Below are 12,609 nucleotides of genomic sequence, written 5' to 3'. Positions count from 1 at the left end.
TACTTTTCTTGCTCAATATTAGGGCGTTCTCTCTATTTTTTTGTCACGAGAGGAGAAAGGAAGATGAAATTTACAAAAAAGAATCAGAGGATGATTTTGAAATGACCAATTGACTTTCAAACTTTCAAAAATGCTGCCTTTCAAAGAATGTGGAAACAAGCAGCCCTCTTCCTTAACCTTCACTTTAGTTAAACCATCCTTTAATCTGGGTTCCTTTACAGATGTAACAAGAGAAAGTTGACTTCTGGGAGGTAAATAAAATAAAAGCGTTGTAGAGGATAATTATATTGCAATGGGCAGAAGGAATAATCTTCCAGACCTAGAGGAAGAACCATGATCAAGAAAATGGTCTGATAAGAGAAATTTGAGTCCAAGCCAGAACTGTAACCTGTGTATGGTTAAACAGAAAAGTCCTTCTCTGGTTCCCATGAATATAAAGGCAGGGAGGGCAAAAAAGATTTCAAACTTGCATGATTCTAGTACTATAACTTTATAATAAAAGTAGTATTGGCTTACTTGACTTTGATTTCTGGGTCTAGTCTACCTTGAAGGGCTGACAAACTATTTCCAAAAAGAAGTCAATTTAAGATAAAGAAATCAGTTGGCATACTATATACACATGTGAATTATAATTACCATAATTGTTTTTGATTGACTTCTCTTTGGAACTAGTTTGTCAGCCCTTCAAGGTATTTGTTTTTTTTTAATTTATTTTTTAATTTATTTATATTTCTGATAATTTTATGACACTTTAATCAAATAAGTCTAAATCTAAGTAAGTTGATTTCCACATTTCAATTAAGTCCCAAGGGTAGGAATCCTGGTGTTTTTTCAAACTGCGAAATGCCCTTTCTAACCTTAATACTAGACTGGAAATAAACTCCTCAAAGATGGTTTCACCTTCCACCACAAATTAGTTGTTTTCTTTCTGCAGCTAAATGTCTAGATACATTGATCCAAGTTTCTCCCTCCTCTGTGAGCTTAACATATACAATATATTGTTTATACTTCAATAAATATGATAAATATTCTTAACATTAGTTCCTGGCATTGCCTTTTAAGGAATGTCCCATCCCATCCCATCCCATCCCATCCCATCCCATCCCATCCCATCCCATCCCATCTCTTCCCATCCTATTCTAATTTTCTTTATGGACACCATGCCATTGCTGAACTTATTTTTCTTTCCAAACCAAAACAAATCTATACTTGCATAGGGCTTGCATAAGAGCATACGGTTTCCCATTCCAAAGTTACAAGAAACAAACTATTTTTTTAAAAAACAAGAACTGTAAATACTCCATTCATTTTGCCCAGATATGAACAGAAGCCTTCTAGTGTTCTAAACTTTAGTAAAATTACTCTAAGTCTTTAGATGGCAATCCACCAACAAAAAAAGGAGAAAAGATCATGCAAATACAGTTTTTATAATAAAACTTAGAAATGTTTATTAGAATCTAAATAAAAAGGTAATACATCTTAGCACAGTAGACAGGATGCTAACAATATAAGTTGTCTTCCTAATGCTTGGTTAGTTCAGATGCTACTCATTGTTCAGCAGCTTAAAATCCTTTGCTTTTTTTGCCTTCTTGTTATTTGATACCAGGCTTGGACTTAACAACTCTTAAAATAAATGGTTATCCTCTGTAAAGTAAAACACATAATCATTCCACTACATTTGTTGGAATCTTAGAGACTAATTTTACAAAAAGGGAAAGGGATAATTTGAACTACATTAACTTTAGACATGGTATTAATATTTTACGGTGTATTTTAAAAAGGGATCATATCATTGCGTTTAATAGGAAACATACATAGTAAGTGTTGATATACTTGTAACCAAACCATAGCCAAGAGAAAGGAGCTATTAGCCAAGAATCATAGAACTGAAAAGGCTCATTCGAGTCACCAAGTTCAATCTGAGTTCTCAATGCAGGAATCCACATATTCATGACAGATGGCTGTCTAGCTTTTTTCTGAACACATCAAATGAAGAACATATTGTCTTCTTTTGTAACCCCTAGTAATAATCAGGGTCTACAGCAGTATGAAATAGATCAAAAGCTTAAAATCTAAGGTGAAAAAAAATCCAGTGAATTATAAGCATGTTTATTCATGTTGTGTGACATGACACTGGGTGGGTCAAAAAACTATATGGGTTTATGAAATTGACATCGTTGACTAGTTGGAACGTGGCTGTTTAGCCATGTTTAGAGAAGTAGGGAAGATGTTCTGCATCATTTTTATACAAATCTCAGTACTTATACACAACAAATATTTGTAAAACAAAATAGGCAAGCAATGAAAGACACTAGAGAGAATGTGTGTGAAAGACTAGAAAAGAAGAAACAACATAATTCAGAAAAAAAACACCAGGAAAACAATAGTGAAGCCAGATCAACAAGAGTAACCTTTGTAAGTGGCAAAGAAAGGATAGAGAAGCGAAAAAAATGGCCTAGTGGTTAAGACAGTAGGCTTGTTGCCCAGAAGTTTGGCAATTCAGGATTCAAGCACCACGACAGGGTGAGCTCCTGTTCTTGCCCCATCTCTGCCAATCTAGTAGTTCAAAAATATGCAAATGCAAGTAGATAAATAGGTACCACTTCAGAGGGAAGGTAACATGTGCCTCAGGCTATGATCATGCTGACCACGTGATCATGGAAGCATCTTCCTTAGCTCTCTTGGCTAGGAAACAGAGATGAGCACTACCCCCTAGAGTCGGACATGATTGGGCAGGGGATACCTTTACCTTTAAAACTGCAAGTCAACTTGTGAAATTTACCTGCTCATTTCCCTATTTATGTAGCCACTGTGGAACAATCATCTGAATCACTGATTGTTGGTGCATTCTGATCAACTTTTAAATGGATTGACACAGATACAGTTGAAATGACTGAAGATGTGTCAATCTCTTACTTCCCCCCCCCCCTACAGTATGTAGAAATATGGTCTAGAGAAAAGAGGAAGCAAGAAGAAATGGGTGGGGATAAAGCCAAGTGGCAGTGACTAATAATAGTATTAACTAGTGAAATATGATGATCCATTTCAAGGAAGCCAAAAAAATCATTGCACTTCCACTAAATCATCTTTTCAGAATGGAAAGGTTTACGGTAGAAAATCTTGATGAAAGGATAATAATAATAATAATAATAATAATAATAATAATAATAATAATAATAATAATAATAATAATAATAATAATAATAATAATAGAAGGTCTACAATTCTTTTTCCTCTTTGATTTTGATTTAAATTGGTTTATATAGAAATGAGAGTTGCTCCAGCTTTTTGCTCTTTGCTAATTACCTCTGTTGCTTATGAACCTATCATTTGTATCTGTATATATTTTGGCACGAAAGAAAGCTTCACAATGTACTTTTTAAAAAAAAGATTTCAAAAGGGAAGTTGATTAAGGGAGAAAAAGATGCAGAACTCATGATTCTTTATAAGGAGAATATAAGAAAAAAGAAGAAGAAAATGAGTGAAATGTTTTATTCCTTTAGAGGAAGTCTGCTCTGCTTTTAACTTGTCCTTCCTTGAGGGAGCTGGGTGGTATAGAAACATGAAGAAGCAAAATTGCTTCGCCACTAAGAGACCAGTTTTTGAAAGCCTGCCTGCCTGCCTGCCGCCTGCCTCTCTCTCTCTCTCTCTCTCTCTCTCTCTCTCTCTCTCTCTCTCTCTCTATCTATCTATCTATCTATCTATCTATCTATCTATCATCTATCTATCTATCCAGTGGTGGGATTCAGCCAGTTCGCACCACTTCAGGAGAACCGGTTGTTAACTTTCTGAGCAATTTGGCAAACTGGTTGTTGGAAGAAATCATTAGGGCAGAGAACCGGTTGTTAAATTACTTGAATTCCACCACTGTATCTATCTATCTATCTATCTATCTATCTATCTATCTATCTATCTATCTATCTATCTATCTATCTATCTATCATCATCATCTATCTATCAAAACCTTTTATTTCAGAGTATCAAAGTAAGACTGATTTTTTCCTCATCCTAACCAATAGTTATTCTGGCAGCTTGATCTTCAAAGAGTAGCTGTCATGATTCCAAGTAATAGATGCAGTTCAAGCAAAACTTCAAGATAGGTGAATTATTCAAAGAATAGCTTTATTGGAAATATCAGATTGGCACATTTATGGTGAAAACCAACTCTGAAGGCTCCCATGGTTTTTACCTAATTAAAAGTAAAAGTTTTTCTCTCAACCCCAAACAATCAGTCATATGGCCCAATCGCTGCAGCATCCATGGGTCTGGTGACATCACTCCTCCTTCATCTGGCCAGGTGGGTGAGAATGTCCTTATTTCCCAAGAGAATACTAAGCGCTCCCTATCGGAAGCGGCAAAAACCTATAAGACGCAACCAGACAAATGCTGCAGACCCTAAGAACCAAAAGTAAACATTTTCACAAACTGGAAACAAATATTAATTTCTGCTGGTCAGAGTGTGGTTGCTATTGTAGTGGTTGATAATTTTCCTGAGTTCCACAGTATATTTTTCCTATATACAGTATTATAATTCTCAATAGTACAAATGAGACATTCTATAAAAGCTGCTAGCAGCAGTACTATAGTTTTATTTTTATTATGTAACCAGTGTGATTTGCTCTTGAATTTTTTTCAGTGGTTCTGAGTACCAGTTCAGTAATTTATAATAACTTTTCTTAATTCTAGTAAATTGAAAGCAGATGTTTTATATGCATTGCACTAGCTTAAGGCACTGTATCCTTACTAGTGTTTTCAAAACTATAGTTCTTACATAGAAGCAAAATTGCTTGGCCACTAAGAAACCAGATTTTGATTAAATTTGGTTTTAAAACGTTTTTTAAAAAAAAATAGCATGGAGTTAATCCTGTTTTAACTTCTGCAGAAGAATCAATTTATTATCAAAACTGATTAGGAAATGGAAATAGTTCCATTTTTTTATATTCATTGTGGGCAGAAGTTTCTTTACTTCTTGGGATGGGGTCATGGAAATGCAATGTCTCGTTTCAGAGGTGTTCCTGGGTTAGGGTCAATAAAGTCAAGAAGGCAGCCATGACACATATAAAAACAAAAACAGGCAGAGTTTTGATTATACACTTAAGCCGTTATCTTGATATTTTTGAACATGCCCTGTAGACATTCTTTTTTCAGTTCTTCAAAATACTTAATTGTTTTAAATACTCTGATTAATAGAGTTTGTGGGCTATTAAGACTCATTGTAGGGTTGTTCACATTGTTATATGTACGAAACTAACGATAATTGGGAGTACATGGTACCATTATGTAATGGAGCTACAAAAAACTGAATGATCCATACAAGCTGGAGTTCTTTGTATGACATTGCTCTGAGTTATAGTGTCTGTATTTTTGCAATAAGGGCTGGCTAGTTTTAAAGAACTGATTCAATTTGATAAATCGCCAATCCAGTCATGCCCACTGAAATATATTAGATCAAAGATCAGCTCTGGAAAAGCTAAGTGACTCAGGTGGTATTAGAAGTTTTCACAGCCTTTCAAAGCAAATTGCAGATTTGATGGTTTTCCTGCTATTTATGGCATTATTACACATAATATACAATAATGCCACTTTTGAAGAAAGTGGGAGATGGGTTGAGTGTCTAGTGTCAATAGAAGTAGCTAGGCAATATATTTTATTTGCTGTCTAAACTCTCTGCCTATCAAAGCTCTATTAGGCTGGCAAAGTTTAAAATGGCTTTCGACCATATTTCTCAACTCTTAAATTCTTTAAAGAGTCAGCCACAATTCTTAATTTGTTCTGTCTTGTGCAAATATAATGTTACACATCTGTGCTGACCCTGCCTGCACAGCTGGGAGTTCAACTTAGCTTTTTGAATATAGACTTAAACTGACCACTCCAGGATATGCTGTGGAGTTAAAGTTTATTTTTAAATTCTGTGTGATTAGGGCAACTTTAAATGTCAACAGCGACTGACCAAGTGCCAATGTAATATTTAAAAGCATTGGCATAAATATTTACTTTTAAGAAATAAAAATTCTAAGAACCTTAGGAATGCATTATTGTTTGTGCTGGGAAAAATAGAGAACAACATTATTTGAGGATATCAGTTTGACTTTCAACAATGGAAGCACTGATTCATCCAAATGTTATTAACATGGAAAATATTGTTAGATACAAAGATATTTCGAATGAAAAGGGGGAACCCAAAACTAAACAAAAATTGAGCGATCAAGGGATTAATATGGCATGGTACTCACAAGTGCAGATACATTCTAGATATGAGAAAGATGGTAAACTATACGGATTTTATATAGAACTAACGGAATTAGACAAATATTAACGGGGACAGAACAAAAATTGTTTTAAAAAATGTACAGCTATTTATTGGGTATTAAATTGGAAGATGAACAAGTGAAGGAGACAATGATAGTATGGACAAAAAACTTTGGTTATACAATAGAGTTAGACAAATGGCAGAAACTGTGGGACAGGAGCTATAAATTAACAATGTCAACTGCATATAAAGAAAATTTGTACAATATGTTTTATAGATGGCATTTTGCACCAGCGAGCTTGGCAAAGATGTTTAAAGATAAGTCAGCTAAATGCTGGAAGCACCACCAGATACCTGGGTCATATTATCATATGTGGTGGACATGCTCAAAGGCAAAAAAATATTGGACAAAAATACATACATGGCTGGAAGAAATGATAAGAAGCATATTGATTTAAAGCCAGAAATATTCTTGTTTGGGATTTTACCCTGAAAATATAGTAAGGAGAATGCATATCTAATTATCCATATACTAACTACAGCTAGAATTGTATTTGCACAAAATTGGAAAATTGAGGAGATGAGAATGTGATCAGGAAAATATTAGAATGTGCAGAAATGAATAGATTAACACTAGCAATTAAGGAAGAAGAACAAACTGAATATTATATGACATGGGACTTATTTTATCAATGGTTAGATAACAAAAACGGAAGTTAGAAACAGGGAAACAAAAAAAAAAGATTAGTGAAATAAAGAAGATATGTTCAGAGAGAAACAAATATTATGATTATTATGTTTAATATTATTATTTTAATATTATAGAATCAATGTTAATGTAATGACTATTGCTGCAAATTTTGATTTTTATTTTACAAAGATATTTGTGCCCAGATGACACACTGTTTAATTGAAGATGGAATTATTATATTAAAAAATTAAAAATTAAAATTTTTTTTGACAACCTACAAATGTTACTTGTTCTGTGTGAATTTGTTTCTCTGTGATCTGCCACAGATCTGTTATCACTTCCATGGCACTAAATCTTGTGTCAGCCTGTTTCCACAGCCACTCTGAAAGTGTTACTAGCAAGCCACAGAATTTATAAAACCAGTCCTGCAAAGATGCCTTTCCAGGAGAGGCCTTGCTTGCCAAACATTTATGCTAACCATAGGAACCAAGATTGCACAGTAGTTAGAATGCATATTGAAGGCTAACTCTGCCCACAGCCTGGAGTTCGATCCTGACCAGCTCAAGGTTGACTCAGCCTTCCATTCTTCCAAGGTCGGTAAAATGAGGACTCAGATTGTTAGGGGGCAATATGCTGACTTTGCAAACCACTCAGAGAGTGCTGTAAAGCACTGTGAAGTAGTATATAAATCTAAGTGCTTATTGCTATTGCTAATTCCACTGCTACCTGACAAAGCCTATATTAAAAGCAAAGCAATATATTAAGGGCAAGTTGTTACCATACTTTTATTATTTTATTATTATTATTTATTCAATTTTTACTTCCTTTCACACCAAGCTTAGAACTCCAGAAATATCGGATAAAAAAAATAAAACATTATTTTAAAATAAATTTTGATAGAAGACACTAAAGAAAATCAGAAGGCTGTGTGACTCTCCTTCCCTCATTTCTATGTGAGAAGACATATCCTTATTGAAATAACAATAAGGTAGCATGTGAAAACCCTGAACATATTCTACTAAAACTTTCAAACTTAATATACTCTAAAGCATGGGTGTCTAACCTTTTGGCTGTGCTGAGTGAAGAGAAATGTCTTGACCACATATAAAATATAGTAATAGCAATAGCACTTAGAATTATATACCGCTTCATAGTGCTTCACAGCCCTCTCTAAGCAGTTTGCAGAGTCACATAGCAAGGAGAACTGATGGCAGGTGGACCAAGGCAGTCATAAAATGGATCCTGCTTGATAAAAAGTTTCCATGAAAGAGACCTAAAACAAGATGGATTGATAACATCAGCAAGTATTGCGAGCCCAAATGGCAAAAGAAAATTCAGGACTGTATTGGTTGGAAACATGCAGAAGAAGCCTTGATTCTGCAGTGGATAGACAATGGCTAAAATGATGTTCATGTTGTTGTTGTTGATGATGAATATAATATTAAATCACATATTAATGTTAAAAGTTTACAATCTTGTGGAGCTGCTATTAGTAGCTATCCAGGGCCATGGCATGTAGGCTGTGGTTTGGAACGCCCGCTCTATAGCATCTACAATCCTGTTCTTTTAAAAACAGCGGCAAATTGTTGCAGTTTTTTATAAAGGTTTATTAAAAATTGCTAAAATAATTTGCCTTTAGATTTGAATCATAAATTTGAGTTGCATTATATGCAATCTGAGGCTGCAGTCTGAACTAAAACAGGACGGATTCTTAAGGTCTGTTAAGCATATGCCACACAGGTTGGAAGATCAACTCAAAAAGTTGCTCACACAATTAAAAGCAACAACAGCATATTGTTATCTTCTATCTTCTATCTTCCATCTTTTTTCTGATTCTTTTTTCTTTTACACGTATTTATACATACATATACATATATATGGGAAAAAAAACCACACAGGGAAAAGATAGAAGATAGAAGCAATAAAAAGAAAAGAACAGAAAACATGTATATGTATAAGGAAATCTTTATCCATATACATATACATGTTTCCTGTTCTTTACTATATGAGGTAAATATTTCTCCTGTTGAGTTGTGTCCACCTCTAGGGAGCAGTGCTCATCTCCATTTCTTAGTTGAGGGAGCCAGTATTGTCCAAAGATATTTGTATGGTCATGGGGCCAACATGACTGTACAGTGAGTTGCACAGAACACTATTATCCACCCACTGAAGTGGTACCTATTTATCTACATGCACTTGCAGTTTTTCAAACAAGGTTGGCAGGAGCTGGGGGAAGTAATGGTAGCTCACCCTGTCATGCAGTGCTTGGGTCTCAAACCTGTGTTTAACTGGGTTTAGCATCTTTAACTGCTAACCCATCATGCCTGTATTTGTATATGTGTATATTCCCTACTCACCCTTACAGGTGGTATGTATCTTCTTCAATCTTGGTTCCTCTACCTGCCTAAGAGTTTGGGGGTTCTGTGCAGGATCTTAGCTGTTCCTAGGTCACAAATCATCAATCAAAACTCCATAAGGGGTTTCCAATAATTGATGAATGTCAGTAATGACTTTTCTTTAATCATAGAAGTGAATTTGTCCATTTCAGCATGTTCGGTCAATTTCACCAATCATTTCTCCTTCCTTCCTTCCTTCCTTCCTTCCTTCCTTCCTTCCTTCCTTCCTTCCTTCCTTCCTTCCTTCCTTCCTTCCTTCCTTCCTTTCTTTCTTTCTTTCTTTCTTTCTTTCTTTCTTTCTTTCTTTCTTTCTTTCTTCTTCCTCTTCCTCCAGGTCATTCTGGAGTGGCATGATTCATTTTATATGGGCCTTGCAATTCTTCACCTCTCCTAAGTAATATCCTCTTTTTCCATCTTGAGCGGACATGTGAACAAGCCACAACAGGATGGTGCCGTACACTTGCTCAAGTTGAATTATTTTTATCCAGTAGTGAATAGCCCCACTTCCCTCTTCTCAACAAAATGATAGTTCTTCTAAAGGCCTTTTTTTGCATTAGAATTCTTGCACAATTTATCTACCCTCTAAATTGACGAGACATTTTAGGAACAGTCAACCTCTTCATAGGCTTATAGCTTTAGCCCCATTAAAATCCACCTGATAATAATTTGCAGGGAATTAAGGTAGCAGAATATATCTGGAAAATTTCTAGGAAGGAAGGAATTTCCCATTCTTATCTGGGTGGGAAAAAAAGGCATATGATCATCCCTAAACAAATGTTACTATAGTATTCACCCCCTACAGCAAGGGGACCAAGCACCAAGAAGCAAATTCTGTGCGGGACAGAAGCCTAAGAATTTGTTTCCTTGAGAACAGTTGCCTGTGTAGCTGATTATTTTGCAATATATAGTGTATGTGGATATGTGCATAGGATGGAGAACCTGTGGCTTTCCAGATGTTGCTGAACTACAGTCCCTAACAGCATAATTCAGCGTTGCTGCTATTGAAGCTTGGTGAAAATTCTAGTTCAGGAATATTTGGAAGGCTATAGATTTTCCTTCCCTTATGTAGGAAAGAAAATGAGAGGAAAACATAAAGGCAAACACATACTACTCACAAACATTAAAAATAATAAGAACAGCAGAGGTATACCCTGGGAGAAAATGAGACTATTATAGTATTTTAAATTTCAATGAACAAGTGAGACCCTTCAAATACAGATGAAAGAGTAGTCTAGGAAAACTTATTTATATCAAGGACAGGCAACCAAAGGTCTGTAGAAGTTGTTGAATTCTCATCAACCGTTACAATGTGCCTTAGAGGAGCTGTATAATTATTTATTTTATTTATTTAAGATATTTATAGCTCGCTCACTAACGGCCTTAGCTTTCTTATCCAATAGACTATATATTATTGAGCCATGGCTTTTTTCTTCTTTTAATCATTAAAAAAGCCTTAAGTTTGCCAGAAAGTGAATGTGATATTTAGGATGTGGTCAATCTGATTTCTAATGTCATTGTTCCAAGCTATTTTAGTTATTAGGTTTCTGCTGCCTGGACTGAGTTAGTATTATATTTTTTTTCCTGTGTTTCTTCTTAATATATCCATTCTTGTTTACAAATGTCTGAATGTGCTTAGTTTGCTTTCTAGTGTATTCACATTATATAAAGCAGAAGTTCATTTTAGCCAGTTCCTGCACTAGGAATTTAAACTCCAACAAATAGCCATGTGTACTTTTGGAAAAAAAATGCTTTTAAAAACTTGTACATATAAAATATGCATCTAGGTTTAACAAATATAGATATATTGCTTATGTTCCTGTAGGTAAATTATTTGTAAATTAGCATAGTTCTTATATAATTGTCAACCAAATTGATCATTCTTTTTTCTATCTTGGTCCTAAATTAATTATGGGAGTCTATCTTTTATAGTCAGTCCTATTATAATCCTCCTTCTTTCTCCCCTCCTTGAGTTTTTTTAATCCCACTTTCCTCTATGAGTTCAGTGTGGTACATAGCAATCTTTCTCCTCCACTTTTAAGTTGGCCTGAAAGACCGGCTCAAAGTCAACTAATGACCTTCCTTGATGAAGGTTATGCTTAAACCTGAGTTTCCCTTTCCTTAATCATTTTAAGCCACTAGCTTACACTAGCCCTCAAATTGTTAACTAACATTGAAGTAACTGCAATACAGCCAAGGGAATGCTAGTATTGAACTCTTTCAGATAAGATTTAATCAGATTTCATTTCTTTAAGAGGGATCATTATTACTGCTATGTTACTTGATTATGGCATGTTTGCTTAGAAAATACTTCATACAGGGTGGGCTCTGTATTACCCTTTCTGCTGTGTGCATCAAACCAGGTTGGTAGCAATTAGAATTGCAAGGGATCTTAGTGCCTGTATCCAGGCCACAGGGGTTTGGTTTCTTTCACAATGTGTGAAGGAAGAAAGTAAGGAAGTAATTTATGAATTAATTCTGAGTAACATATAGATATGGTTAAAGATTGAGAAATGCAAGTTGTGACTCAGAAGTGAGACTATTTTGTGTATTTTAAAAAAAAATTGACAAAATGCTCATTGGCCTTAGAAGAACTGTATATATATAATGCCTTTTATATAAATGAATTAATGAGAACAGGCTGAAATGGAAAAATGTAATTATATATCATTTGTTTAGATTTCATCTAAAATAGAAAACATGTATTAGGGAAATTGGATTAAACAAATAGAGGTCTTCCATGTCACCAACAATTTTTTTTTGTATTTTTTTTCTCTCCTAGAGTTCTATTCTGTTTTTATGAAGGAGTTGAAGGTGGCCCACATCTTTTGTTGTTCATCCAATTTTGTCATCACAACCTTCCTTTCAGGTAAGTTTGGTTGGGTTCACAATGCTTAATCAGCCAGTGGTTGTATTCACAGAATCTGTTAAAGATGATTAGTTCTAATCAAGACAAGGTTTTTTTTTGTGGGTTAAAATATGAACTTACCTCATGTCAGAATTTTATGGTTTATTGTGTTGCATCATGCCAAAAAATGTGTTTATTCCATATGAAGTTAAACTTGTTGTGTGAATCTAGTCTTTCAAAATGGCTGAATATAAAAATGAAATAAAAAGGGAGACGACTTCCGGTATCCAGCGGCAACGGACGTCTGGAAGGCTTCTCCTGCCTCCAGCGCCCGAATCCGCCGCCGCCGAGGCCTCAGGGGCCAGGTGTTCAAAGGACACCTGCCGCACGGACGGCTCGCCAGGGGTCTCCCAGCCGACATACAGGA

General features: G+C 35.1%; 1 long non-coding RNA gene across 1 annotated transcript in view; it reads left to right on the top strand.

The window, feature by feature from the left end:
• Window positions 1-12,178, top strand: part of LOC131196147 (uncharacterized) — a 31,980-nt gene extending 19,802 nt beyond the window's left edge. Inside the window, exon 3 of the long non-coding RNA XR_009154640.1 lies at window positions 12,117-12,178. This is a non-coding gene — a long non-coding RNA (uncharacterized LOC131196147). The remainder of the gene's footprint in view (window positions 1-12,116) is intronic.
• Window positions 12,179-12,609: the final 431 nt, after the last annotated feature.

The sequence above is a fragment of the Ahaetulla prasina genome, chromosome 3, assembly GCF_028640845.1.
Source record: "Ahaetulla prasina isolate Xishuangbanna chromosome 3, ASM2864084v1, whole genome shotgun sequence".
NCBI classification, from domain to species: domain Eukaryota; kingdom Metazoa; phylum Chordata; class Lepidosauria; order Squamata; family Colubridae; genus Ahaetulla; species Ahaetulla prasina.
Note: the sequence above shows the minus strand (reverse complement) of the source record. Positions and strands in the feature narration are given on the sequence as shown.